Genomic DNA, 25,232 nt, shown 5'->3' with positions numbered 1-25,232 from the left:
GGGAGTACTGGCTAGTTTGTACAGAAGGCCTGCAATGGCTCAGTGTTTCTTTTTCACCCTTTTCTGCCTAGAAAGTTGAAAATAATGATAATGAATTAGTATAACTGGAGGAACCTGTCAGAGGATTGAAAAAAGCAATGCAGTATCCCTAATGATCTGGAATAGTTAATTAAGTTCTCTTATAAATGAGTTCCAAAAATAACTTACTTTCAGTAAGTTATTCTGAGAAACAGTCATTTTAGCATACCTGAGCTGCAGTGCCTCTTAGCAAAGGGCCAATTATCTCGTGATTGGCAGTTAAAGGTGAACTAATGAAGTTCTTAATTAAAAGATTTCCTATTATAATCACCAGTAAGTAACAGAATACTGCATATATAAAGCAGATATAATGTTAGAAGAATATTTCCATTTTGAAACAAAGATTTTGAAAATTGTCTCCACCTTTGCTTACCAGATCCAGTATGGGAATGTTGGAGTTTTCATGGGTGCAGTTGGCAGTATGCCACTATGGCCTTTATTAGGGTACCTTGCTCTGACTCTCCTACAGTCAGAGGTGTTTTCCTCATTTAACAGGTTGCAGAATTTTTTGCTGCTCTTAATACCCAAAGCTCTTCGTGTAATACAGAAAAATGGTTTGAGATTTTATAAGAGAATATGTTGGAGTTTTAACTAAGAGATTGGCTGCAGGGTTTCTTTAGCTGCCTGTCATTGACAGCTTCCCTGAATTTTCACTTACTTCACAGTAAACAGGATATTTTCAATTTCTCTGTTAGATAAACTAGAATTATATTTTGAGAAAAAAAAATCTGGTTTGTCAGCATGAGATGCATTGACATAAAATCTGAATAAAAGAAGTTTCTCAGGCGGCATCTCTCCCCATACAGATGTACAAGGACTTCAGGTCCTACTGTCTGCATTTCTACAGCTCGACAGATGTAAAGAGTATTGCTCTGAATGCCGCATAACCACGCTAACAGTTCATTATGCCCTAGATAAAACAACTTGTTAAGATTAGCTCCAGCACCTTGTCACACAGATAATCTCTTTTTAGACCAAAATAGGCGTACATTCACTTAAAGTTGATCTCCAGCCATTCACACAGACAGGGCCCTAGTGATCAGCGCTGTATGTGAAGAATAACTTATTTGGCCTATGGTCTCCTTGCTCTTAAGTGCTCCATATAAACACTACTAAATGTATATACAGCTAATCCTATCATTCTTAGTTCTGGTAGGACAGGGCTTGTCATTTTCATAGGTAATTTGAATTCTTTCTGCAGAACTATGAAATTCAGGAACTTTATTTTTTTCCTTTTATAGAACTTTTTAGGACTCTCAGACCAGTATTCATTGACCACTATGACAGAAAAAGAATTTTACTTAAGGTAGCATTATATACGTTTTTGACTAATAAGTAATTGTCACTATATGATGTCATATCTACCAATCTTCTGAGAGTCAAAAGTAAAACATTAACCTTATAAGGTCATGCCTCTGTCAAAATGACCAGTGTTTCCTTCAGGCACTACTAGTGCAAGTGCCTAAATTGATATTCACTGACAGATGACAGTTTTTTTCACTTGACTAGATGAGTTTTCAGTGTTCGAAATTTTTATTCTATTAGTAAAAGCACTAACATTAATTACCACCATGAGAAACTGTTGAGTGTGACTGGCAAAATCATCAATTTACCTTTTTTCTGTTCAGTATAATCTATGGGCTATAAGTGTACTTTTTCTCCATGTGAAGTCTTTATGTACTTTCAAGACAAAAAAAAAAAAAAAGATGTCTGACCTCCTCCAGGTCACTAGAAAGCCTGTAGTAATAAAGGAGTTTCTATTTTACATATGTGTATCTTGATTGCAATTGAAATTTAAGTGAGGGTGTTATATTTACATGTTTAAAGCACTTTTATATTCTCCTCAATTTTTCTTCCTTATTAAAATAATGGAGTTTTTGGAAATAAAAAATTCAATTTTTTGTGGAAATTTTAAATACAAAACAAATTTGTGAGCTAATCTAATGATACATTGAGAAAAATGTAGATCAGAGATGGGTTTATTGTAAAGAAGTACATGCATAAGATTCAAAACCAAGTCCCTGTTATATAACATGAGATGTTTCCTGTGAAGCTGTATTAACTGCCAATGAAGACTGAAGATAGAAATTGTGGAGTGTTTCTGCATGTTATAGACTATTAACCATTCTAGAGAGGAAGAAAGAGACTAGGCTCAGTAATCCTTAAAATGTGTTCATCATCCAACAAATTTGAATCTAAAACTATAGGCTTTAATTTGTAGGGAGTTAGCCATCTAACTGCAAAACGCCCAGAAAAAAAAGTAGTCATGGATAATAATTCATGAGATCAGAGAGAAATTAGCTATCTAGTTAATGAGGTTAAGCTACAGTATCATCTTCATCATCCTGAGCTAAACCACTGAGATCTCATAGGCAGAAATGGTGGGATATTTTCGCAGAGACACAGAAATTTAGAGAAACGGCTTTCAATGAAAAGATTCAGAAAATGGAACTGCTGCAATGAAAATCTAAAAAGGAACTCTTGTCTCTTATTGTAGTGGTGTATAATTTGAGATCATTCCTCACTTAACTAAGTGGTTCTACAGTTCATCATTGATTAAAACATTTGAGTAAGTTAAAGCTGGTGAAGTTTCAGGGGAATAAGCAAACAGCAAGTTTTTTGGCCCATTTGTTTCATTGCAAAAATCCTCCTGTACCATAAAATATTTATAACAGAGCTGTAAGTAATAAAAAGGACAATTTTCATTTCACTGTTCCTATTTATTCAATTTTGTCAGTAAAAATAACATTATTAACTTTAACAATCAAATCAGATTTTAATGTGGCACATTTAGTACTCTTCACCTCACAGTTTTATTTTTCAAGAGAGAATTAATCTAGTAAGTATGGAGCTGTTTTAACCTAATTAACAAAGTAGTGAGCTTAATTTTGATGCAGAGAAAGCATTTAATTGCTGAAAAGAAGCAGCAAATCAGTTTTACTTGCCAATGTCCCATTGAACTGTATGACATCATATGTAGTATAAACCACTTGACATAATCTGCCACTGATTTTGAGTCCTGAAGGAAGGGTGGCTCTGACAGTGCCCTTTGAAATAACATTGAGGCTTCAGCTCCCATGTCAACATCATGCTCTAATCAGTGCAGTCTTTTTTGTCACAGGGTCTTCCACCTTATAATTGACCCTGACATATGCTATTCACTCTACCCTTTGGCTTTGGACATATAATTCCTGTCATGGTCAATTATTAGGTGATAGAGCTTGCAACCACAGGGACCATTGCTTAAAATCATCCTACACAGTAAGCCCTGAAGTGAGCAAATTCCCATCTAACTGGAGGGGAAGACGGGATCTAGTCTTTGATAAAACTAATATTTTTTTCACTTCTGTATAGAAAAATGTCAATTTTCATCATCCTGTAAGTTTCTGAGACAAATGGTGACAGTGCTATTTCTGAAACAGGTTAAGGAAAAGTACAAAAGCCTTTACCAAACTCAACACACTCTGAAACAAGGAAATTGTCTGTATGAGCATACAGTATGCATAAAAATTAGATTACACTACATTTGAAAGGCAGATGAGAGTTTAAGAGTGACAAGTGGGCAAGTGCTAAAAATAAGGGCATGTTACTTCCTTTCCAACACTGCTTTGTGTGTATGCTTTCTTTGATGTTGTTTAAGCTTTGAAGTAAAGAAATACTTTACAAGAGTCTGAAAGGTACTTCTGATTGCTATATTGATAAGAACTAGTTTTGAACAAAAAGATCATTTCTGGTTTCCCACTGGTTCTGTAATGCCTGAGAAATTGCACAATGACAAAAACCAGGACTCTTCCTCTCTGATCTTCATATAAGAATTATGGTTTTCAAAACCAAACAGTTTAGTAGTCATTGTATTTCTGAAATAATGTAAAAAAATCACTGCAACTTCAGGAATATGAGCTGAGATGAGCAAAAGTTTGCCATCCATCTGCAAAGATTGAAAGGCAGTTTTGTGAACTGCTGGTTCACTTCACAGATACTCTGTCCATAGTCAACTATGCCTCTAACCCAGAGGACTCTTCCAGGTTTTTCAATTTGCTAGGCACTGTTGCCTGTCTATTTGAGTTTGGGTTTTTTGGTTGGTAGCCTTGTGGTTTTTGTTTTTTTGTTTTTTTTAATTTGAAGGGAATTTTAATAATTTATAGTCTTTTCAAGTCAGCAGTTTTTGTCCACGGGAATCTTCCACTGGTTTGTTTCATTGCTGACAACTTACTTAATTCTCTTATATGTAAGAACACAGCTCAGAAATAATCCATAAAAGACCTTTACATATCTGCTGAGTTTTACAGGTAGTGCAAGATGAAATATTCAGAAAGATGTGATTTGGTGATGTCTTTATTGTGTCTCTTAGTCTGAATAGACAAAGCTCTAATTAACATTCATACAATTATCTAAGTCTTAAAAATCCCATCTGTCTTAATGATGTATACATAGCATAGCAAGCCCAATAAATACCAAGCACATACAATGCAAATGCTTTTAATTTAAACTGTAACACTGCTTACTGAAGCTTTTGTACACATTCTGTGGTTCAGTTGTATGGTTGTCATAAAACTTGAAAACCTTCCTCCTGAAGTGCACAGTCCTGCATATATCTGAGAGCTGTTAGTTCAGCAACTGCTCTTATTGTGTGCAATATCCAAACAAGTAAACTTTGGAAATGATTGATTTATCTAGATATGAGTTACCCGGTGTGTAACCCAGCTCAGGTGTTTGCAAGACAAAAACTAACCTTGACTCAACATATGAATAGATGCAAATACTAAATTTCCACATCTTCAGAATTGAAAAAAAAAAAAAAGTGCTGCTCCTAACATGGCTTCTTTTATCTACGCTGCATATATCATGTGCCATTCTAAACGTTATATCATAGAACAGTTAATTCAGCTTTCAGCAGTGTGCAGTCTGTGAAGCAAGGAGAATAACTCCTGGTTGCTTTATGGTTTAAAGCATGATTGAATATACTAACAGGGTTCCATGAAGTACTCATTTCAATATATTTAATGTATTTTTTTAAATATTTCATCTCTCTACAGGTCTGATCCTCTCAAGAAGTGGAGCATCTCTATGGCACTTAAGAAGATGAGGCAATAGAGCCCAAAAATACTGAGACAGCACCAGTGATCTGAATCTTGAAATTTTATTCTCTGGTCAATAACTTGTTGATCATTGCTCAATCATTCCTGCTACTTCAGTTGCTCTTTGTTTCAGTTTCTCTATATGTAAAGTGATGTAGCTATACCTTGCAGAGTATTTTGAGAATTATGGGAGTTGTATTATTTACAACTGAGTAAGTTAAAAAATGTCATTGTAGTAAGTATTTTAAGAAGAGTTTTTTCATAAGCCTTTTAACTCAGTTGCTCTAAAAATCATTCTTATCATTTAGATTAGGGCAATTAAGTAAAGTACTTTTTGTGTAATGAATGAGATAATTTATAGTTATATAAATTTTTAAGATTAGCTTATTTTCAATGTTTATAAGAAGGTTCTTCTGGGAAAGTATTCAGGGACATCACAAGCAGTATTTAAATCTCACCACAGCAACTGATTTTTCTATGCTCTATCAAATAACATATTTGCAAAACTGCCAGATGGGGAGAGAAACTGCAGTGAGAAAATAATGGTGAGGTTTGTAGTACAGGAAAAAAGGATCAGACATTAGGATACATGATTTTAACTGCATGAGTAACTTTAAACATGTAACAAACTTCTTAAATAGAAGCTTTTCATTGATCTCTTCTGCAAGGATAGCAAAAGGAAAAGGTGAAAGAAAATCGTACAGCTAAAGCTGACACAAATCCTAACCAAACACAATTAATAAGGAGTATAAAAATGGTAAATATTTGAATGATAAATCCTGTAGCAGTATGGGAGGCAGAAGGTTGCTACTAGCTTTGCATTAAAGATTTCTAATAGGGTATATCCAGTCTCTTCTCCTTCCATTGTGGATACAGTTGGTAAAAAATAGCTTTGAAATATTTGATTCTTCTGGGCTCTTATGTCTACCACAGCATTAAAAGCAAACATTTAAAGATAAAAAACTTGTGAAACCTCAGTGCATTTTTTAACTCATTTCCAGGCAGCATTACATCAACAGCAAAAATAATTGCTGTCAGTTTGTACTTTTTGACCAATAATTCTCTGTATTTTCTGCAAGAAACTTGAGTGATGCAAATGACCTTATTTTTACAGCATGCTTTTATTAAATAGTTTATTATTTTGGCAGACTAATAAAGATTTTGGTATTTGCTTTTATTTGCAATAATATTACCATGACATAAAAAAGGATTTTATGTTCTTTTTGAGGAACAAGGAGGATAAAAGTGTTGATGGATAGTGCAACTAAGGCATCAGCAATGAGCTGGAAATGAGACACATAAATATGAAAGCAGAGCTAAGAAAATAGAACTGCACCCTTGGCCTTTCTTAAAAGAACATGCACATGCCATGGTTCATTCATACAGTTACAGAAACTCCTTTTGTTTTCAGTGAGTCAGTGAAAATATGCAAAGACTAAAATATTACCAAGACTCTCAGTTTTTTGGCATATTTCTGTAGTTAATGTAGTTGTGAAATGTTTCTAAACATTTAGAGAAATGACTGTTGATGATGATTTTTAGAAGACATGTATTTTCTTTTAAGTATAAATTTGTCCTTTTTTCTTGCCACATCTTAGACAAAGGTGGTGAAGCAGTATCGGTGTTCAGTTTTCCCTTTTTTGCCCTTCAAACAGACCTAATTCTTTAAAGATCAAAGAGCTGAGACCTCATAGCCAGATTAGACAATCACACCAAGGTTTTAAAAACAAAATTATCAGTCCTGTAATAGAAAAAAATAAAGATGCCTAGACAGCATGTAATAGAATTATTCTTATTTTATATTGGATGGGGAGTTTGGTTTCAGATTGAAAAAACTGTGACTATAGTATCCATTCTGCAATAATCTGAGCTCCTTGACAACAGGTGATGTTAGATGCAATGGGTATTCAGCAGTAAGAAATGCATTGATTCAAACAAATACTTGGATATGCTTTAGAAACAATGATACTTTCTTGATTGAGGGTACTTAAGATTTGAATTTTGCTTATAGCCACCCCTCAAAAAGACAGTCGAAGCAGAAAAATATGAACAGAACAAATACCACATGAGAAAAAGCTAATCAGGCAAACAAAACTTTCCCTCACTGGAAATTTGTTTGTTCCATTTGCCTTTTCTAAAAGGCAGCCAGTAAATAGGAATCATGAAGTATGAGTTTCTTAGAAGAATAAATCTAGCAATTAATTATATGTCAAGGCTTAAGAATCAAAAAACTGCTTATGCCCATTGCCAGTCATTCACTCCCTGTCAGTAGTAGTTCACATCTTTCCTGGGATGGCATCCAACCACAGTGGCATCTAAAATATAGCAGGCTATATTGTTACAGTTGGAGGTGAAATTGAAAGTTGCACCAAACAGAAGTGACAAATTCACATTGCTCAGTGTTGCCTAGCAATAAGAGATGAGTTTATTATGAACACTTGACTCTATATCCATCGGAAGGAGGCTTTGTATTCACACCAAAATGCCACTAGTCTTACAGGCAAAAGGGGCAAAAATAGGGTGGGCAGAAGGAGGGAACAGTCACAGTAGTTGTAAGTATGTTCTGTATTTCAAGATTTCTCTGTTTCTCAGGGGAATGGCTCAGGAAGGAAAAGGCAGAGTCTGCCTCCAGCTGAACCCTTTGAGATTGGCCAGGTAGCTTGTTACAGACCTTAATTGTCCTTTGAATGCACTTAGTAATGCTGTTTCATTAGTAATGGCTTGTAGTTCAGACACTGAAAATCAAATCTTTACTGAACATTCCCAAGAACTGCTCAGTAGTTGTTTTCATTGTGCAGACCTTTCCATTTGCTTCTGCTTTATTTTCTTTTCTTTCTTTTTTTTTTTTTTTTTTTTTTTTTTGTCTTTTTTTTTAAGGGAAAAGGACAAGTCATTAGGGAGCTTTTCCCTCTTCAGACATCTTGCTGTTTTCTTTTTTTGACCACTATTTGTATGGGAGAACATTTATTTCTATCTTGGACATTGAACCTTGTCTCTGAAGGTATTAATTACCTAACTATTCACATAAATGCGATTTTTAAAAAAAAACATTTAGGTATCCTTCAAGACCTTATTGGATACCACATATTTAGGCACATAATCAATTTTAAAAATGAATGCAATCCTTTCTATTAACCCCCCCCTCCAATAACTGATCTGTTTCTGTGTTTTTATGCCATCTGCATTTTTGACAACTGAATATTTTTGACAGCATGGTCCATTGTGCCCAAGTTCACATCATTTTTTTTTCTCTCTTTTTTAAAAAACGTCGTATGACTACATATGTAATAAGAAAATGGGTTATATCACACATTTTGCTTTACAGATTTGGGTTCACAGTGGATTTTTTGAACTGACAAAAATCGTACAAGAAGTATGTCTGTTATGAGAGTGCATTTATTTTATAAATATGATAGATTCATGAAATGCTATATAAATACATTGAAATTATGAAACAATTGTGATTTTAAGAAGCTTTAGAAACAAAAAGTATGAAGTTTAGAGATTATATTGTTTAGGTGACATAGGATAAAATATAGATTAAAATGCTCTCTTTTGTGAAATGTTTAATTAAAAATGCTAATGCAGAATTATCTCCTTAGCTTATATGTTCATCTAGCCAAATTAGCTGAATCTGTAAAAATTTGAGAGTGTATTTTTTATATTTTTTGTGCAAAATGCAGCTATTGTCTCAAATTGTGACTTAGATAGTAAGCTTTGAAGGTACAAAACTGAGGTACTTACATTTTGTAAATGTTTTTGTAAAAACCTTTAGTAACTTTAGTCCTTTCTTTATTTCAGATTCAACGTGTTACAAACAAACATATTCCACCTGTTACAACAATCTGGCATATTACTTCCATGATACGTGATGATACAATACCTCTCAGGTTTGCTGAGTAGCAAAGAGAAATGTAAGCAAATGAAAAGGTTTTCCACTTTCACAGTTTTTTTCTGCTTGGGGTTCTGTTTGTCTGAGAACCGTATGAATAGAAGCCATATTTTATAGTATTTCTTTAACCTCTGCCATCTGGTGTAGGTTAGTTTTTCCACTGCCAACATATCCTAGAGGCCCCAGTACCAAAATGTTTAATTTCTAAGTAAACATTTGGACTTTATAAATCCAGTTTAAAAAAATAGAGCATTATTTTTTTAAACTTTATACTACATTTGCCCCTACTGATGACATTAATAAGCACACAGACAGGTATATGGGTTTAAAAGCTTCTGGCCCCAACTTTTCCATAGCCAACCTCCAGAGATGTCAGGTCACCTGACATCTTTAATCACTGAGTCATACTTAGTTATCAGGAAAAGACTATTGAATATTCCCTTCTGACCTAAAGCCTGAAGTTGTGTCAAGGGATTTGCACCACCATAGCCAAAACTTTCCAAATCAAATATGGTTTCAGGAAAACAATACTCACCCATGCCAAACTTATTTAACTTTAAATTATTTTTTTAATTTAAAACAGAGTTATGCAAGAAGAGAGGATTTTTGCTACAAAAGAATTTAGGCGAGTAACTAACCATTTAAGAAAACCAAAGAATGTAATAATCATATCTCTAGCAACTTCCTCATGTCTGAGGAAGAAAAAACCCACAAAAACCACAAAAATTGTGTGCCAGAATTTTATAACCAAGAGGATAAAGTCCTTTTTAAACTTATAAAAGTGTGGTGTTTTGCTTTGTACAAGGTAGCAAATGATCAGATTTCAGTTTGAAAAAATACAGTGCTGTTGATTATCCCAAGCTGATCTTTAGCCTGCTGAGTTCATCTTAATCCGTATTCTTCAGAGGCAGAGACAGTCACCAGGTAAACTACACATGGATAAGGGTGCACAGAATATAGAGGAGAACATTTAAAGCTGTGTATAGGCAAGTTCTGAAGGGTTAAGAAAAGATAGAATACTGCTATCTTGTTATTTAATATTGATTTAGTGAAAGTTCTGTGAAATACCTTAGGAATTTCCACTTTTTTACATCCCCACCTGATTAAATTTTTGGATGTGTGCTTTTCCCTAAATTCTAAAATATCAAGGATAGCTTGGTTTGCCACCTTCTCCTGATGCACTTCCTAATCCTGAGGAGTATTTAGAAACACGTTTTTGGCATGAAATGCATTTCTAATGAAAATTCAGGAAAGGTCTTTCCTTAGTGTTTATTGAGTTTCAAATGAAGCAAGTCTTAAAAATAAAGAACAGTACATTAATTAACAAGTGGCTCTTTTTTGAACACTGAGCTGTTGTGCAAAAGTTATGCCCATTTAAATGAATTAATTTAGAATGTGATTAGTTTAACCAGTGCAATTTGGTAATGAGGATTCGTGGTATTTGTTGAATTTAAGTGATAATTATCCTGCGGTTAATTCTTCTTGCTGGACAGCATGGATGAAGAGATGAGGTACCACCTTTCAGCCAATCTGGGATATAAAATTCTGTGTTATTTTGCAAGACCACTAATTGTATTTATTTTATTATGCTGAGTTACAAGCAGCAGCATCTGGGGAGTGAACATCCTCTCTCTGCCACAGGAATAGTGACTTCTGCCTGGATGGACAACTGCTTAAATTGCCTCAGCATGAATCATCAGAACAGATAAATCAGTGCCCACACTGTGATCTGTTTAGTCATCAGCAGAACTTGTTTGGTTTAATTTAGTAATTTTCTAATTCTAGCTTGCTTTGAGAACATTTACATTTTTTCATTGTGCTTCTTAAACCTTCTTGCATTGGAGTGGCAGCTTAGACATGCCCTGAAAGATTTACCTCAGTATTTCTTTGTAGCCACTGATTAGCCTGCAAACCAGTGGTCACATTTGTCTTGTGCCTGGACTTATGTTGTCCCTTCAGTGCCTCTTACCAATACCAGTCAGCTCACTCTCTTCACTTCTGGCTCTCAATGAACTCTACCACTCTGTTTTGTGCTTGGCTAGGTATTTTAAGAGTGGATGGATTTTGTCTTATGAAACCAAACCATCTTTTCATCTTCCCTCTTCTGCTACAGTCTTCCCTGTAAATCTTTGGTCATTATAAGTGAATTTTTCAAAGGACTGGAGATCACAATATTCATGCAGATTTTGTCAGCATAAATGCCTGTGTGAGAAGGAAAAAAATCAAAGTCAGAGCTCCAGTAAGGAAAAGACTAGAGTTGGTAGTTACATTGTAGTTCGGTCTTCCAGTAAACATACAGAACAGCCTGCTACAACACTGTTGCTTTTTTTCACATCAGTAGTAAGAGTATATAGGAAGAATCTACGAGTAATTTTCATTAAATTTTATCTTTTGTCACCTCTATCTTAAACTGGGTGTAAAATTGGTCCTAACTCATAATCTCCCCCAGAAGAGATGGGAGGGGAGGAACCTCAGACTAAATTCCAACACACAGACTGAACTGATACTCAACTCCTGAGAGATGGATTCTGGGCTCTGACTTTCTCATCTACATTTCCTACTTAAAAGCAACCTTCTTTTTTTTTTTTACTAACATAAGTCCAATTCAGATTTGTCTGCAGCTGGTCTGCCTGCCAAATGTGGGCTTAGGGTTTCACGTGCCATGCCATGTTGGGTATTTTGTGATGCCATTGTGATTCTTTGGATGTTTTGACATGATTGCACAGTAATCAGTCCAATAAGGAAGAAACCCATATTTAAATTCTCTATAGAAGTGAATGTACCTACAGATTCAAAGTGGTGGTGAAATATGTGGATTTTTATCAGGTGTAAATTAGTTTCGTGATTTAGATTATGTTTGCTGAGTATCCAAATTCTGCCCCAATAATTACTGGGTTTTTAAATGTGATATGCATATAGTGTGTATAGATTGCCTATTCTTATTAGGTAACATGCATGGAGAAAAAGAAGAGGTACCCTTTATATTATACATCACGTATATCCATCCAGGAACAATGAATAACAAACAGTCTCTGGAATTTGGCAGAAGTTTAATTCAAGGGCCATCGTGGACTTTGCATAGTTTTGTTTATTATGTAATAAGTAGACAAATACCATTCAGAAATTGAAAGTGTATTTTTCTATAATACACATTTTCAAGCAGGTTTCTTGGCATGCATTTTGTTTGTACTGTGCTTGAAGTTGTTTATGGCATTAGTGGTTAGTGTGTTTGTGCATGTTTGCATTCTGTCTGTTTATGAAGTATTTCACTGGTACCCTTACACAGCATGTGGTCGGTTGAAGATTATTTTTGATAGTGTGTGTAGTCATGCATCTTGGTGAAAGAATTTAAAGTGAGGTGGTTTAAAACCTGGTTATCTACAGTTATATAAAGACAGTTATAGGTTGTACATCTTCACAGAACTTAGATATAAATATACTGCATCATTTCAAAGATGAAGGAGTGAATAGATGCCAATTTGCCCGACAATCATGGCAATTTGAATTGCATAAAGATAGACCAATTCTGTTAATAACTGGAACATTTGTATATTTTTATTATCATAGATGTCAAAAATAATTAACAGATGACTCATTATATTATAATAATACCATGTGTGTAACTAATTTTTGAAATTAACTACAGAAGTAAAAACAAACCTCTAACAGGCATAATTTAAATCAATTCAGTCTCTAATTGACAGCTAAGTATAGGCAATACTTTCAAGACCCAGTCACAGGGCTGTGAAATTAATCTGAATTACACTGGGCTTAAAATGTTAGTTGATACTTTTCTTGGTGTTTTGAAAGTATGGGTTGCTCAGCAAGTATTTAATGACATTACAGGAATATTACTTGCAGAAAATACAGATGCTGAGCACCTCTAGACACTTACAGACATCTGTTCTTTAAGGATTTTGTGAACATTATGGAATAAAATGTTATTGCTTTATTTAGATGCCTAACTGCAATTTTAAGAGCATTATTCTTCCCGTGAACCTTGAAACTTAAAGGAAACAGAGCTGACCAATGATTAATTCTTATGAAAATTCCACTTGTAAGTACTATTTCATTGCTATTGTTAATAAAGTTCTTCATGGTAGAACCTTCTTCTATTGAAGTGGAGAATTTTTTCATGCAGATATCTTTTTTCTTCCCACTAAAGTAATATTAGACAATTTTCTAACAATTATTTTACATTTCTCAAGTGCGCATTTATGAGAACTTAAAAAACATTGTTTGTCTGTCTTTGAATAAAAGAATAAAATTAATGTATATAACTGCATATCATTTATGTTGTGCACAGTTTTTAATCTACTTTCTGTACATAAAATGTTATACAGCTGTATCATTTATAACACCATGCTGTGCTGCACAACTCTAGTTGCTTTCTATGTATAGTGCTGTAACATACAGTGAGACCTTTGTTTACAAATAATTGTTTGCAGGGTTGTAAGTGAATTCAAAATATGATAGCTAAAGGTGAAATTCAGGCCCTCTTGGTACTCTTCCTCCTCGTGACCTGTGTTTTTCATGAGAAGTCTAAATTCGAGCCACAGAAAATAACATTTCTATTCCTCAAGACATAGAAGCCATTCATACAGAAATCAGAAGCAAAATGTGTGCAGAAATAAACTTTAAATCTTACGAGAGTAGCAGCAGGTTCATAGTGTCAGGAAGAAAAAAAAGATGAAAGGAAGACAAGCCTACAAACTGAATTGTAGCTCATCTGTGTGTTGTTTAACTTCATTTCACTAACAAAGCAGAGGGTTAAAAAGGGGGAAATAAGAAAAAAATCTTTCTTATCACTATAATATACTAATTTTAAAAGAAATGTGTATGTACTATATAAATTCATAGACCTTGGCAACTATATAGGTATTTTCAATATTTTAAATTGGGACAGATAAGATGATTTTAGTAAAAGCTGTATGACCATGCAAAGGATAGAATTTGGTGATAACTTGTCTGGAAATGTGTACACATGCATAAAAAATCAGTGTAAAAAGCCAAATAATTTTTCATGTAAGAAATGGCATATTTCTGTGTATTAATGTGCGATAATTTATAAAATGTAGAATATGTATTCTGTATCATTATATAAGTTATTATACAAAGCATATATAGCATATGGAAGAATGCACAATATATACATATACATATACATATACATATACATATACATATACATATACATATACATATACATATATACTTATGCACGTGTGTTTGTGTCTGTTTCCATATCCTATCTCTACATAGATTCCATCTTCCAGTTCATGTTTTTGTATAAATCACAAGTGATTTTTATAAAGCCAATGTTTAAAATGTTGTAAGAGGTTATTGTCAAGTCCATTATATATAGTAAACATATATTAACATTTAAGAGATGAGCCAAGACAATACTCAACTATTCATTTTGGACTGAGTCCAAATACAGGCTTGTATGCCAACTACTTACTAGTATAATATTTAGATAGTATTCTTCATCAGATATGTTTTTATGTTGGAGAGATCCATGTAACCTGGCTGTTCTTGAAAATAGAACTTAGCTTTTATGTTATTTAGGTGTTTTAAGCATGTTAGTGTTTATATCTTCCATTTTGTTCTTTTGTTTCAGTGAGAATACTGCTGGAACAGCAATTTTTCTTGCAGAAAAATTCAGCAGATCTTTTGAGACTTAAAGCATGTAAGAAGTCCAAGTGAACACAATTTTCTCAACCCCCTGGAAAGCATATTTAAACCTTGAGATAGAATTTTTAGTTTGAAAACAGTAATAAAATTATTGTCTAAAATTTTGCTTTGATATACATAAGCATCCTAAGGGATTAAAAACGTGTTCTGCTTCATTATATGTTTTTGCTTCAGACATCATTACCCTCTAAAAGTCACTTCAGTTCCAGGTGTGACTATTTGCTATTTAAGAAGACAAGCAGCTAGTTAATTATCCACTTAAAAATAAAATTCTGTCCTTAACACAAAAGGAGAAGGGCCCTTTTCATGACATTTTCAATGAACTGGAACTTCTTGCTTTAAATGATATTCCAAAAACTTGCTTTTTCTCTTGGAACTGGGTCAGAGTTTTTCTAGCCTTGATAGAATTGGCATCCTTTCTCGAAATCGAAATATGCCAGCCGTAGTACTTTTTCAGTAATACAGTTATCATGCAGAAAATCTTTGATAAGGCCACATATGCACCATTTGTGCTATAGAGATCCATGAACCTGCAAGGTTATGTGACTGTGAGTAACCCCTGCTGCCATTTGATGTTACTAAGTCTTCGAAAAGCTTGACCGTGAGACAGACTTCTTTTTCCCCCAAAGGCTCAACATTCTTTTTTGTGCTACATTTTTCAGAAGAACTCTTTGTTTGAAGAAGCTGGGCAGGGTAAAGCTGGCAGACTGGAACACTGCCCTGATGTGTTGTGACAGACATGTAATCTGCCATTTGACCACTGGTTCACACATCAGTGTTAATGTGAATGTGACACCTCTCAGCATACTGTTAATCATGCATTACTCTTCTGTCTAAAATGTGGAGATGTGGAGTAGACTTTTATTCTTTTCAGAAGACTACACAAAAAGCCCTAGTGAAATGAAATTTTACAGCCATAAAAAGCAAACTGATTGACAGCTGCAAATCATAGTCACAGCAACATTGATATATACATATTTATAGATCCCTAGATTTCAAAACTAAAAAGGATCATTAGAACAGTCTGCTTAATCTAACGCACTCCCACTCCAAACATGCAAGGAGTCAAAACGTGTAGTCTCATGTCAAGTGTGAGGAAACCTAGAAGATGACCTTCTGTAGTCCAGAAATGAGATCAATCCGGCTTCTTTTCCTCACTAACACTTTTATATCTCTTGGGTTTTGTTTCTTTTTCTCCTGGTGTTTCATCACCAAAGTGCCCAGGAGTTCATCTGCTTTCATTCAACTGAAATGCATGTACCAGATGGTGCAAATAGCCCAGTATATTTCAATCCTGTATCCATGTCAAAAAGCAGGCAGACTGCTGCAGTGCTTGGTTGCTGCACCTCATGGTATCAAAGGCTGGCTAAGAAGAGTGACACTGCTTGACAATGAATAAGATTTTTCAGGTCTGGCAGGGAAGTTGCTTTGGAAGCTAAAATCCTGCTTCTACTCTGTAGGAGTTGCTTTTCATGATTAATTAATTGTGTTTACACTAATCTACAAAGGATGTAAAGAAATATAAAAACAGTTACAGAAATGTGTCTAGTTAGGATACTTTAGAGCAACTTTATAGTAACCATTTCATCACCTGCATTTTAAGTATATTATCTACTTGCTTGTTAGAATTGTAATAGAAAGCGACCTAAACCAGAAAGTTCTATGTTGTACTTTTGAACATTCTTTTACAGGAGGACCACTGAGGTCTGTGTTTGCTATGTGAACAGCCTAGATGTCTGATGTCCTTAGGTCAATGAAGTTTGAAAGTATCTTGAGGGCTAGGCAGTGCAACAGAGGTCACTAGCCGCTTTCATCTGATAGCACCTGCTTAGAGTTTGGCCTCAAGACTTTCAAAATATCTTCATAGTAAAGTCTTAGATATGCAAAAGCCATAGCTCTAGAAAAATGATGATATGAGGTTTCAAAGATCGGATAGTTGTTTGTCTTGGAAAACAGGAACTGGAAATAGTAGTTGAAAGCTGTTTGTGGCAAAAGTGGACGTTCTCTCTGTTGGTTTTCTGACTCCTAAATGCTGTAACAGCACAGAGTACAAGGAGAGTTCTGCCTTCCTATTCATTCTTCTGGCATGTTACTAATCCCACAAGTAACAGAAAATTCACAGGGTACATTTGAGCAGCAGGGTGGTGCTTTCTCACCTTGTCCTCTGTCACACCTGCAAGACTGTGTCTTAAGACCCAGGCAAAGTATTCCTCTGCCTGTTTGGGTTACCTGTGAATTTTCTTCTTACTGTTGTTTATAGGCTAGGATATAAGGATTTTAAAACATGGTGGAGAATTCTGGTTTGACTGATTTTGACTGAATCATCTGTGGGATGATTTATAAGTGGCTCGGGAAGGGACAGCACTCTTTTACCTGTTTAACATGTGCAACTCTAAAGCTTTTCTCTGTATTTTTTATTTTATTCACAATTTTTCATTGTTTCTGAATTCCCCAAACATTTATGTTTTTCTAACCACTGAAAAGACAGATACCTTACTTAGAAAACTATCTTCCTTCCTGAAAAAAGAATTCCAGGACAGAAAAGAGTACCACAGAATAGTTCATGCAGCTGAAAGAGCTTTCTTACAAGAAATTGTGGTTAGTTGCATGTTCATTTTGCATTACCACATATAGTGTATACTTGTTGACAAATCTGTGTATGTGGATGTGTGTTTGTTTATCTATTCAGAAGCTCTAGTTTGCCTGCAGTCATTGTGTAGGTGGTTCTTCTCATGTGTATTGTAGTTACAGGAATATAATTTTGAGCAGAAGTTACAATGAAAAAAATGTTTATTTAGCTAAAGACATGCCATAGATTAGGTAGGAACCATCAAACAGGCCATGGCACCAACATATATATAATGGATAAGTGTAAAAAAAAGTTCAGGAGAGAAAGGTTATTTAATATGATAGATGAAAATGCCATGAGGACTAGTGGGATGAAAGTAATAAGAGGAAGTTTACACTGTCTGCCTGAAAAATTCTGGACAGCAAACTAGTTGCACTAAACAACTATATACTCTCTGCAGGAAAACATTAACAGTCCAATTGCTTGAGATTTTTGAGAGGCCAAAGGAGCAGCAAAATACATGTTAGGGGAAAAGCTTGAATTGGCAGGTAGGTAGATTAGTTGACCTATTAGTTCTTTTCTATTGCAAACTTCTATGATTTTATGTGGGGAAAATTCCTTTTCAACCCACGCTGGCAATCTGTTTATGTTCTGAAGTATGATGATTGACATCCCTTTTAACTTTTAACCTAGAGAATGTCTCTGCAAGTGTTATTCCTACATATAAATGTCTAATGCTTTTAATAAAAAAAAAAAGTCTCTCAATTAGGGGACTGTATCCATGTGCAAATGCAGAATGGAGATCACAACAGAGTCTGAGGTGTTATCGCGGCATGGGCAGCACTCCCACTCAGGAAGGATGGGGCGTTGAGAAGGAAAAGGGAGCATTTGGGGCTTTATAGACTGGAGAGGGAAGGCAAACAAGAGAAAAGTGGATAAAAACAGTCAGAAAGAAGGGTATAATTTTTGTTAAAAGAGGAAATAGGAAGGAAAGAATACAGAAAAATGGGAAGGTTGCAAGGTATAAGAAGCAAGATAGGCAATGAGAGCTAACTCGTGGAGTAGAAGAACAAGAACAAATAAGGATGTTCTGCTGTTATTATGGTGCCAGAGTAGCTTGCTACTTATAAGCATTTACCTTTGGTTTACCTACATGTAGCCGTAATTTTTTTTTTCTTTTCAAACAGTGTAATATTTAGTAAGTGTCACTGAAGCAGACTGCATGTATTTTTGTGATAAATGGTGTATATTACAATTAAAATTCAGGTTATCCATCTTTCCCATGAAAGGAAAGCTTACAAGAATATAGAACATTTAGAAAATTATAGCAACCTAGCAGAAAGAAGTTCCATGTTCTGCCAGCCTTTTCTGCATTTTACCCCTTACTGGGGGACTGGAGATGGATTTATGAGAGGGAAAACATTAAAAAGAAATATTTAACAAATTATAAATTAGCAAAACTTCATGTATTTAAAAATTACAAAAATACTCTTCACATGTTATGGTATCAAACTGCAGCTCATTGTACAAAAAGAAATAAAAATTGCAGAGAATTCCAGTTAATCAAAAATATCTTTGCAATGTTACTTGTTCTGACTTAAAGAAGTTTGCTGAAGCATCAACTTCATTTCTGTCGAAGACTGTAAAAAAGATTGAAGCTGGGGCCTGGAATATGAACAAACAATGCATCTAAGTTAGTGCCCCACAGAATATTTTAAAATTATTTAACACAAATCATCTCAGTGTCAACAACTCATCACAGATAAACTATCTAATTAACAGAAGCCATCATAGTATTTGAGAACTCAGTCTTGGCTCAGTTGATATACCAGAAGGGCACTCCTTGATAAGCAAAATTTATAAAGGAAGGTTTAAAAAACATTACTGCCTGAAGTAGATTCTTCTTAGTTTTAAATTAACCCTCTGCTAGGTTGGGGTTTTTAGTTCTTTGGATTTTTTTAATCTTAATGAGATAACAATCACAGGCTGACCTCATGTTCTCAGGTATATTCCAAGCTAAGACTCTGTTACACAGTCTATTTTATGATGCAATATTTTTTCAGTGAGTCTGCCGTGCACTTGGAAAAAAGCCAAAATGCAGCTCAGTTAAAAAATATGTCCCCAGCATTTCTAAGCACTTCTGAGATACTTTTATCCCACTTCTTGAAAATTGCAAAGGTTGCCAAAATCCTGAGGATATAAAACTTTACTACAAAACACTTTTGGGCATCAAAGCATTGGCTGGTTGTTGCAGCACCAAACCAGCCACTTATTGGAATTGCACTTATTGCAGGTGATTGACTTCCCTGCAGGAAGTCTGTGGGGAGAGAAAGATGGTAATGGGATCTATGAAAATATAACATAGACCAAAAGTCACTGAAAATAGCTTGAGAGAAATGCTGAAAAGAGATTTCTCTCCTAAGTCTCTGGGGAGTGATGTTTATGTGTTGCAAGGAGATGATCTAGGACAATAATATTTATTATCCTAAAACTGCTCCTGACAGTAGTCTTTTTCACAGAGGAAATGTGAAATAACACTTAGGTAGGAGTGAAGTATTGTCTTTTTTCCATCCCATCCCAGGTAGATTATTTGCTACAATATTCACCAAGTTTATGGCAGAAATGGGTAGAATTGATCTTTTTTTCTGAGCTGAAGGAGATCACACTGCTGACATCAAGTCTTGGAAGAGCCATTATATGATTCCTAGAGCATTCCTAGGTTTCAAAATCAAACTCTCCACCATCTTAGTAAATAACAATACTGAGCTTTCCAAAGTATTTTAAAAAATAATTTAAAAATGGCTGATGAAAGCAGAGTCATCTACAGAAGTTTTTCACAAAATATTATTCAACAGCAGAAAACAGATTTTAAACCTTGATTTGACTGAGATGCATTGTCGTATCTCTGGAGGTATTTCAGCAACTCAGCTAGCCACCATTGCAAATTAGAGCTCTAGTTTTAAAAGAAATTAACTGGAAAGTAAGCAGAAATAGAAATAATAATAATAATAATAATAATAATAATAATAATAATAATAATAATAATAATAATAGTTAGAAGAAGAAGAAGAAGAAGAAGAAACATATCTACATATTTTCATTAAAACACTCAAAATTTTCAGTGGACTAATTGTAAAATGGATTATTTTCAACAGAAAATGCTTGAAAATAAATGTGCCTTCTGTCTTAGAAAATTTGAATGCTATGAATTTTGAAAAGATTTCTTATGGTCAATTCATTAAAAATTATTGCCCAGTTTCAATTCTGTATAACTTATCAGAGCTATTGAGGGAGACACTGATAAGGAAAATAATGAGTCATAATGATCAATATAATGGTGTCAACATGTCATACAGTGAATCAAATGTACAAAAATTAATTTATTTATCTTGACTTTCACTTGGCACCTCAGTAGAGGTGATGTTATTCTATGAGCATTCTGATAAGGAACATAGGAGTAATGACTCTTAGGAATCTTCAGGGATCGTTGAACTTTAAGGGCAGGAAGCCACCTAATAGATATGCAATACATGCCAGTATAATTCTATTGCCTCTAGTAAAATAGACTGAATAAAAGTCACAAAAGCTGTCAGCTGCTGAAGGAACAAAGTTGGCAAGACCAAGACAATTGACAATGTGTTTGGTCTGCACCCTTTCTGAATTTTTGTAGACATTTCTTATTATATGGTTTTACACAACTTGAGGTAAGTTTATTTAAAGTTCTGAGGAGATTTTTCCACTGAATAACACACCAGAGAGACTTCGTGTGTTGTTCATCACATGAACACAAGCGTTAAGGAGCATAGCTGGATATGGGTATATTAGCAAAGCCATTTCTGAGTTATTTCTTTTGTAGTTAATGGATTAATGTACCATTGAAGTTAGCAGCAGTGATGACAATGACATTCTTGTACATTCCTCAAAAGATATGGAGTATCTCAGACAAGTGTTGCAGAAATAACTCATTTTTCAGCTCCCTGGCAGTTCCAGATAATGATTTCAGATCAATTCAAATTAATGGCAGCTCTTGGACTATTTTCAATGTTTAACATGCACACATATTGTTTTACCAGACAGAGATATGCACAAACTTGATGTTTTCAGATGTCTTCTCCAAGTCTAGGAAGCTACTACATGTATGTCCTGTTGTCTTTAACAGTTCAAGGAAGCGATGATCCTCATCACTCCACAAAAATAATGTAATTGTTAATAAAGCCTAGCTGACCTTAGTTAATTTGTTTCTATAAAATAATAGAAAAAACCTTAAAAAAGTACTAATAATTTCCCCCACCCCCAAGTCCCCGAAGTATCAGGCTCTATCCCTAACAACCCTTTGCAAGAAAATGTGACAAGCTGGGCATACCCAAAAGTTTACATGAAAAGACTAATTCCAGAGAATGATTTTTCAATAAAAAAATGGAAATTACATTATTTCTCAAGTGACGAGTTGGATTTACACATACTTTGCATCTATAATGAATATACACACAACAGAATGACTGCAGTCCAAAAAATGTCTCTACATCATCACTGTATTTTGCTGAATCTGATACTGGCAGCATGCTGAAGCACTCTCTCATAAATGTTAAAAAATGAGATGGTTTGCATCTGATAAGTGTTAGAAAAAGGATTAGATTTCTTGGGGTGGTTGTATCAAATTGGGATTAACATTTTCCACTTAGCCCCTTCTGCTTCTGGAGAGGCTGACATGATTTAGTGACTTTGAAAGTAACACCTTTGTCATTTTCATTGTACTTCATTTCACCTTCTCATTTGTGTCTTTTTAAAATAAGATGTCTAACTGAATACAGTAATCAATGTGCCATTGATTTATATGATGCAATTGTAATCTTCTCTTTTCTATTCTCTATTCCCTTCTTAACACAATTTAACATCTTATTTGCTTTTTTAATCACCACTGAACCAGTCTCTTCATTGAGCTGTCTACAGTAATGCCTGGATCCCTTTTTTCCTGAGAGGTTACAACTAATTCAGAAGACATCATTATGTATAAATACTTTAGACCATTTCCACTAATGTGGGGGGGTCTTATCTGTGTTAAGGCTTATCTGCTGCTCAGTTGTTCAACCAGAATTTTTTTGCAAAATTCACCTAAAGCTCTTCATAGTTCCTTAATTTAAATTATGCAAATGAATTTACAATTTCAGCTGCTTTATCACATTTAGTCTTTATCCTGTTTTCAAATTCAACATACAGAGTGAGCAATACTTTTGCCAAAACTGTTTCATGTAGTTAACTCTGTATTCATCACGCTGGAAACAGGAATTTTGTTGCTGTTCTGTTAGTCTATGATTATATAGCTGCAATATCAACAACATCTAAATAGGACAAACACCCAAGACACACCTGAAAAACACCTACTATAAAACTGTAAACCTGAGGTACATAAAAGTCTAGCCATAGTTGTGTGTCACAGCATTGATTTATCCTCCTAAACCAATTGTAGGACACTTGCCTCCTGTATTTCTGTATTATCAAATTTTTGATAGTTAAGACTTCAGTAATTTACTGACTTCTGCTTTACTGTAGAGATTTCTGCTGATTTCTGTGTGGATTAGTTTACAATTAGGTCATGCATGTCAAAACTACAATGTAGTCACTAAAATTATAATGTCAGTACAGAATATATTGAAAGTAGTTTTTATATTTCTGGCAAGCAGTGTTTTGCCTTATTGCTTTATTGCAAAGAACTGTTTTAACATCACTGGAAAATTTAAAATACTTGTCATAGTTACAAAATTATGTTCCATGATACATGGAACTTCTTCTTAAAACAAAACAAAAAAATTAAAATAATACTGCAGGAGAGGGTTCTGATATATGCCATTTTTCTGTATTTGTCTAGAGCATATAGAGATATGAGTCTTATGCCTCTTTGGTGCAATCACATTACTATTAGTAGACAATAAACACAATATATCTCCTATTACACCACTTTTAGGTTGCATTATATTTCTCTGTTTAATTATTTTAACTGTTACTTCAAGACAGCTCACTGTTAAATGATTTCCAGGAAAATATAACTACCTGCTAATATGCGTAGCAATAATTTCAATTGTTTTAATTTTCCATTTCTTCATAATTTAGAGACTGATGTAGTTACATCTAACTGCATTACGTTGCTGGATTTCCTAGAATTTCCCTCATTAAGTATTATTTTTTAATTTAATCTCTTCATTCAACCTTTGCATAACAGCTAAGGGTAAAGAATCTTCAGTCTTCTTAAAAGACGAATTTTCTGCTATAAACAGCATGCCGTTACAACTCAAGTGATTGCAAAGAATTTGGATTGCAGTGTGATTCAAGTCTTTCATTCAACTGATATTATCCACTCAACCTCAGCAATACCTTAGAGAAATACAAAGCAGAGTAACTGTCTTTTATATTGTACTCTCTCAGTGCAAGAATAATAGAGATGCCATGAACATTGCAGAGGTGTCACATTAGCTGCTGAACTAAATAGTGTGAAGGAAAGGGAACTCATTGTTAATTTTTTTACAAGGATGGAATAGATGAACATTGCTTACAAATGAGCTTTATTTAGTTTTAAACACATTTCATGAAGTAAATAGTATATTTCCCTAATTTTCATGTCTTTTGGTATGCTTCCAAAAACTTGGAAGTGAATTAGTGTGCAATTTGCATCCAAATCTCAGCCAAGGGGATGTGGTTTATTATAATACATGGCCCTCCTAATTATTGAACAGCCCGAGAAAACTAGGCACAGTGTGCATCTGTTATTGCTTGACCACACTGCCAAACATAATTTGGCAAGCACAGAAATGTACATTGAGCAGACCTACAGTCTAATTTGCATTAGTTTGTAGTAATTATATGAAAGCTATAACTGAACCAAGCTTGTCCTCTTTTTAGAGCACATCATTCTTTTTGAAAAGAAATCTCAACCAAAAATCCAAAACAATTAAATAGTACACACATACACAACCCTGAGAAACTCCTTGTTTGCACAGTAGAGTTTCACAGTATTATTTAATGATTATCCAAATGTTATTTCTGTGTATTCTGTAAAATATCAAATAAGGATTTTTTTTCCCCTGCAGTGTATATAGGCTTTTCTGTTTTTTCTTTCATTCCCATTCAGAAATTTTTTATCTCTTCTGCCAAATTCTAAAACTCTATATAATTTAATACCCTGTAACTGATTATTAAAATTACTGGCATTTTAAAATTCAGTTGCTAAGGAGAAACAGGGGGAAAGTCCTGCCTTTCATAATTTGCCTTTGAACCTTTCCATTGTAATTTAATTTAAACTCTATTCTGATTGAAAGAAGAAGTCTTAGTATAAGCCACCTCATGCCACAGTAAAACTGTAAACTAGTCACCTAAGCTCAAGTAAGCTGGGATGCTATGGCAAAAAAACCTGCAGGTTTTGGCCTACAGAACTTCCAATGGAAAATTCTTGTTTCCTCTCTTATTTTTCTAGTTAAATTATAGTTTCAGATACATAGACATCATGGCTCTGTATCAAAGATGAGGAGAAACCTAAACTAAATCAGTGGATGGGGAAATAAAGCAGAATCTCATCTGCAAAAAGTATTATTGTGTAATATTTTCCAGAAATGGAGAGGCATAAAAAAGATGACAGAGTCAAATTCAATCCCCATTGAAATCAATGACAAAAGGTAATATTCCCTCCGACAGACACAGGATGAAGCACAGATGAAGGGGATTTGTTTTTCTCCCCTTCTTTAAGTAAACACTGGCATTTTCAGCTTCACTGCAGGGGCTGAGAAGCAGAGGTACAGTATGTTTTTGGTAAACAGCTTGACATTTTGTAGTATTGGACTGGTCAAAGGGCTTTCAATCTAGAGTTGGAGTATTAAGAAATAACTGTATATTGACTATGTACTTGGGTATTCTGAGACAGCTTAGGGTAATT

The 25,232-nt window shown here is 34.4% G+C and overlaps 1 long non-coding RNA gene across 1 annotated transcript; it reads left to right on the top strand.

The window, feature by feature from the left end:
• Positions 1-7,741: 7,741 nt before the first annotated feature.
• On the top strand, positions 7,742-10,749 carry LOC130254243 (uncharacterized). Its single transcript, XR_008840663.1, has 3 exons — positions 7,742-7,811; positions 8,958-9,070; positions 10,643-10,749. It is a non-coding gene; the product is annotated as an uncharacterized LOC130254243 (long non-coding RNA).
• The last annotated feature ends 14,483 nt before the right edge of the window (positions 10,750-25,232 follow it).

This window comes from Oenanthe melanoleuca, chromosome 5, assembly GCF_029582105.1.
Source record: "Oenanthe melanoleuca isolate GR-GAL-2019-014 chromosome 5, OMel1.0, whole genome shotgun sequence".
Lineage (NCBI taxonomy): Eukaryota > Metazoa > Chordata > Aves > Passeriformes > Muscicapidae > Oenanthe > Oenanthe melanoleuca.
Note: the sequence above shows the minus strand (reverse complement) of the source record. Positions and strands in the feature narration are given on the sequence as shown.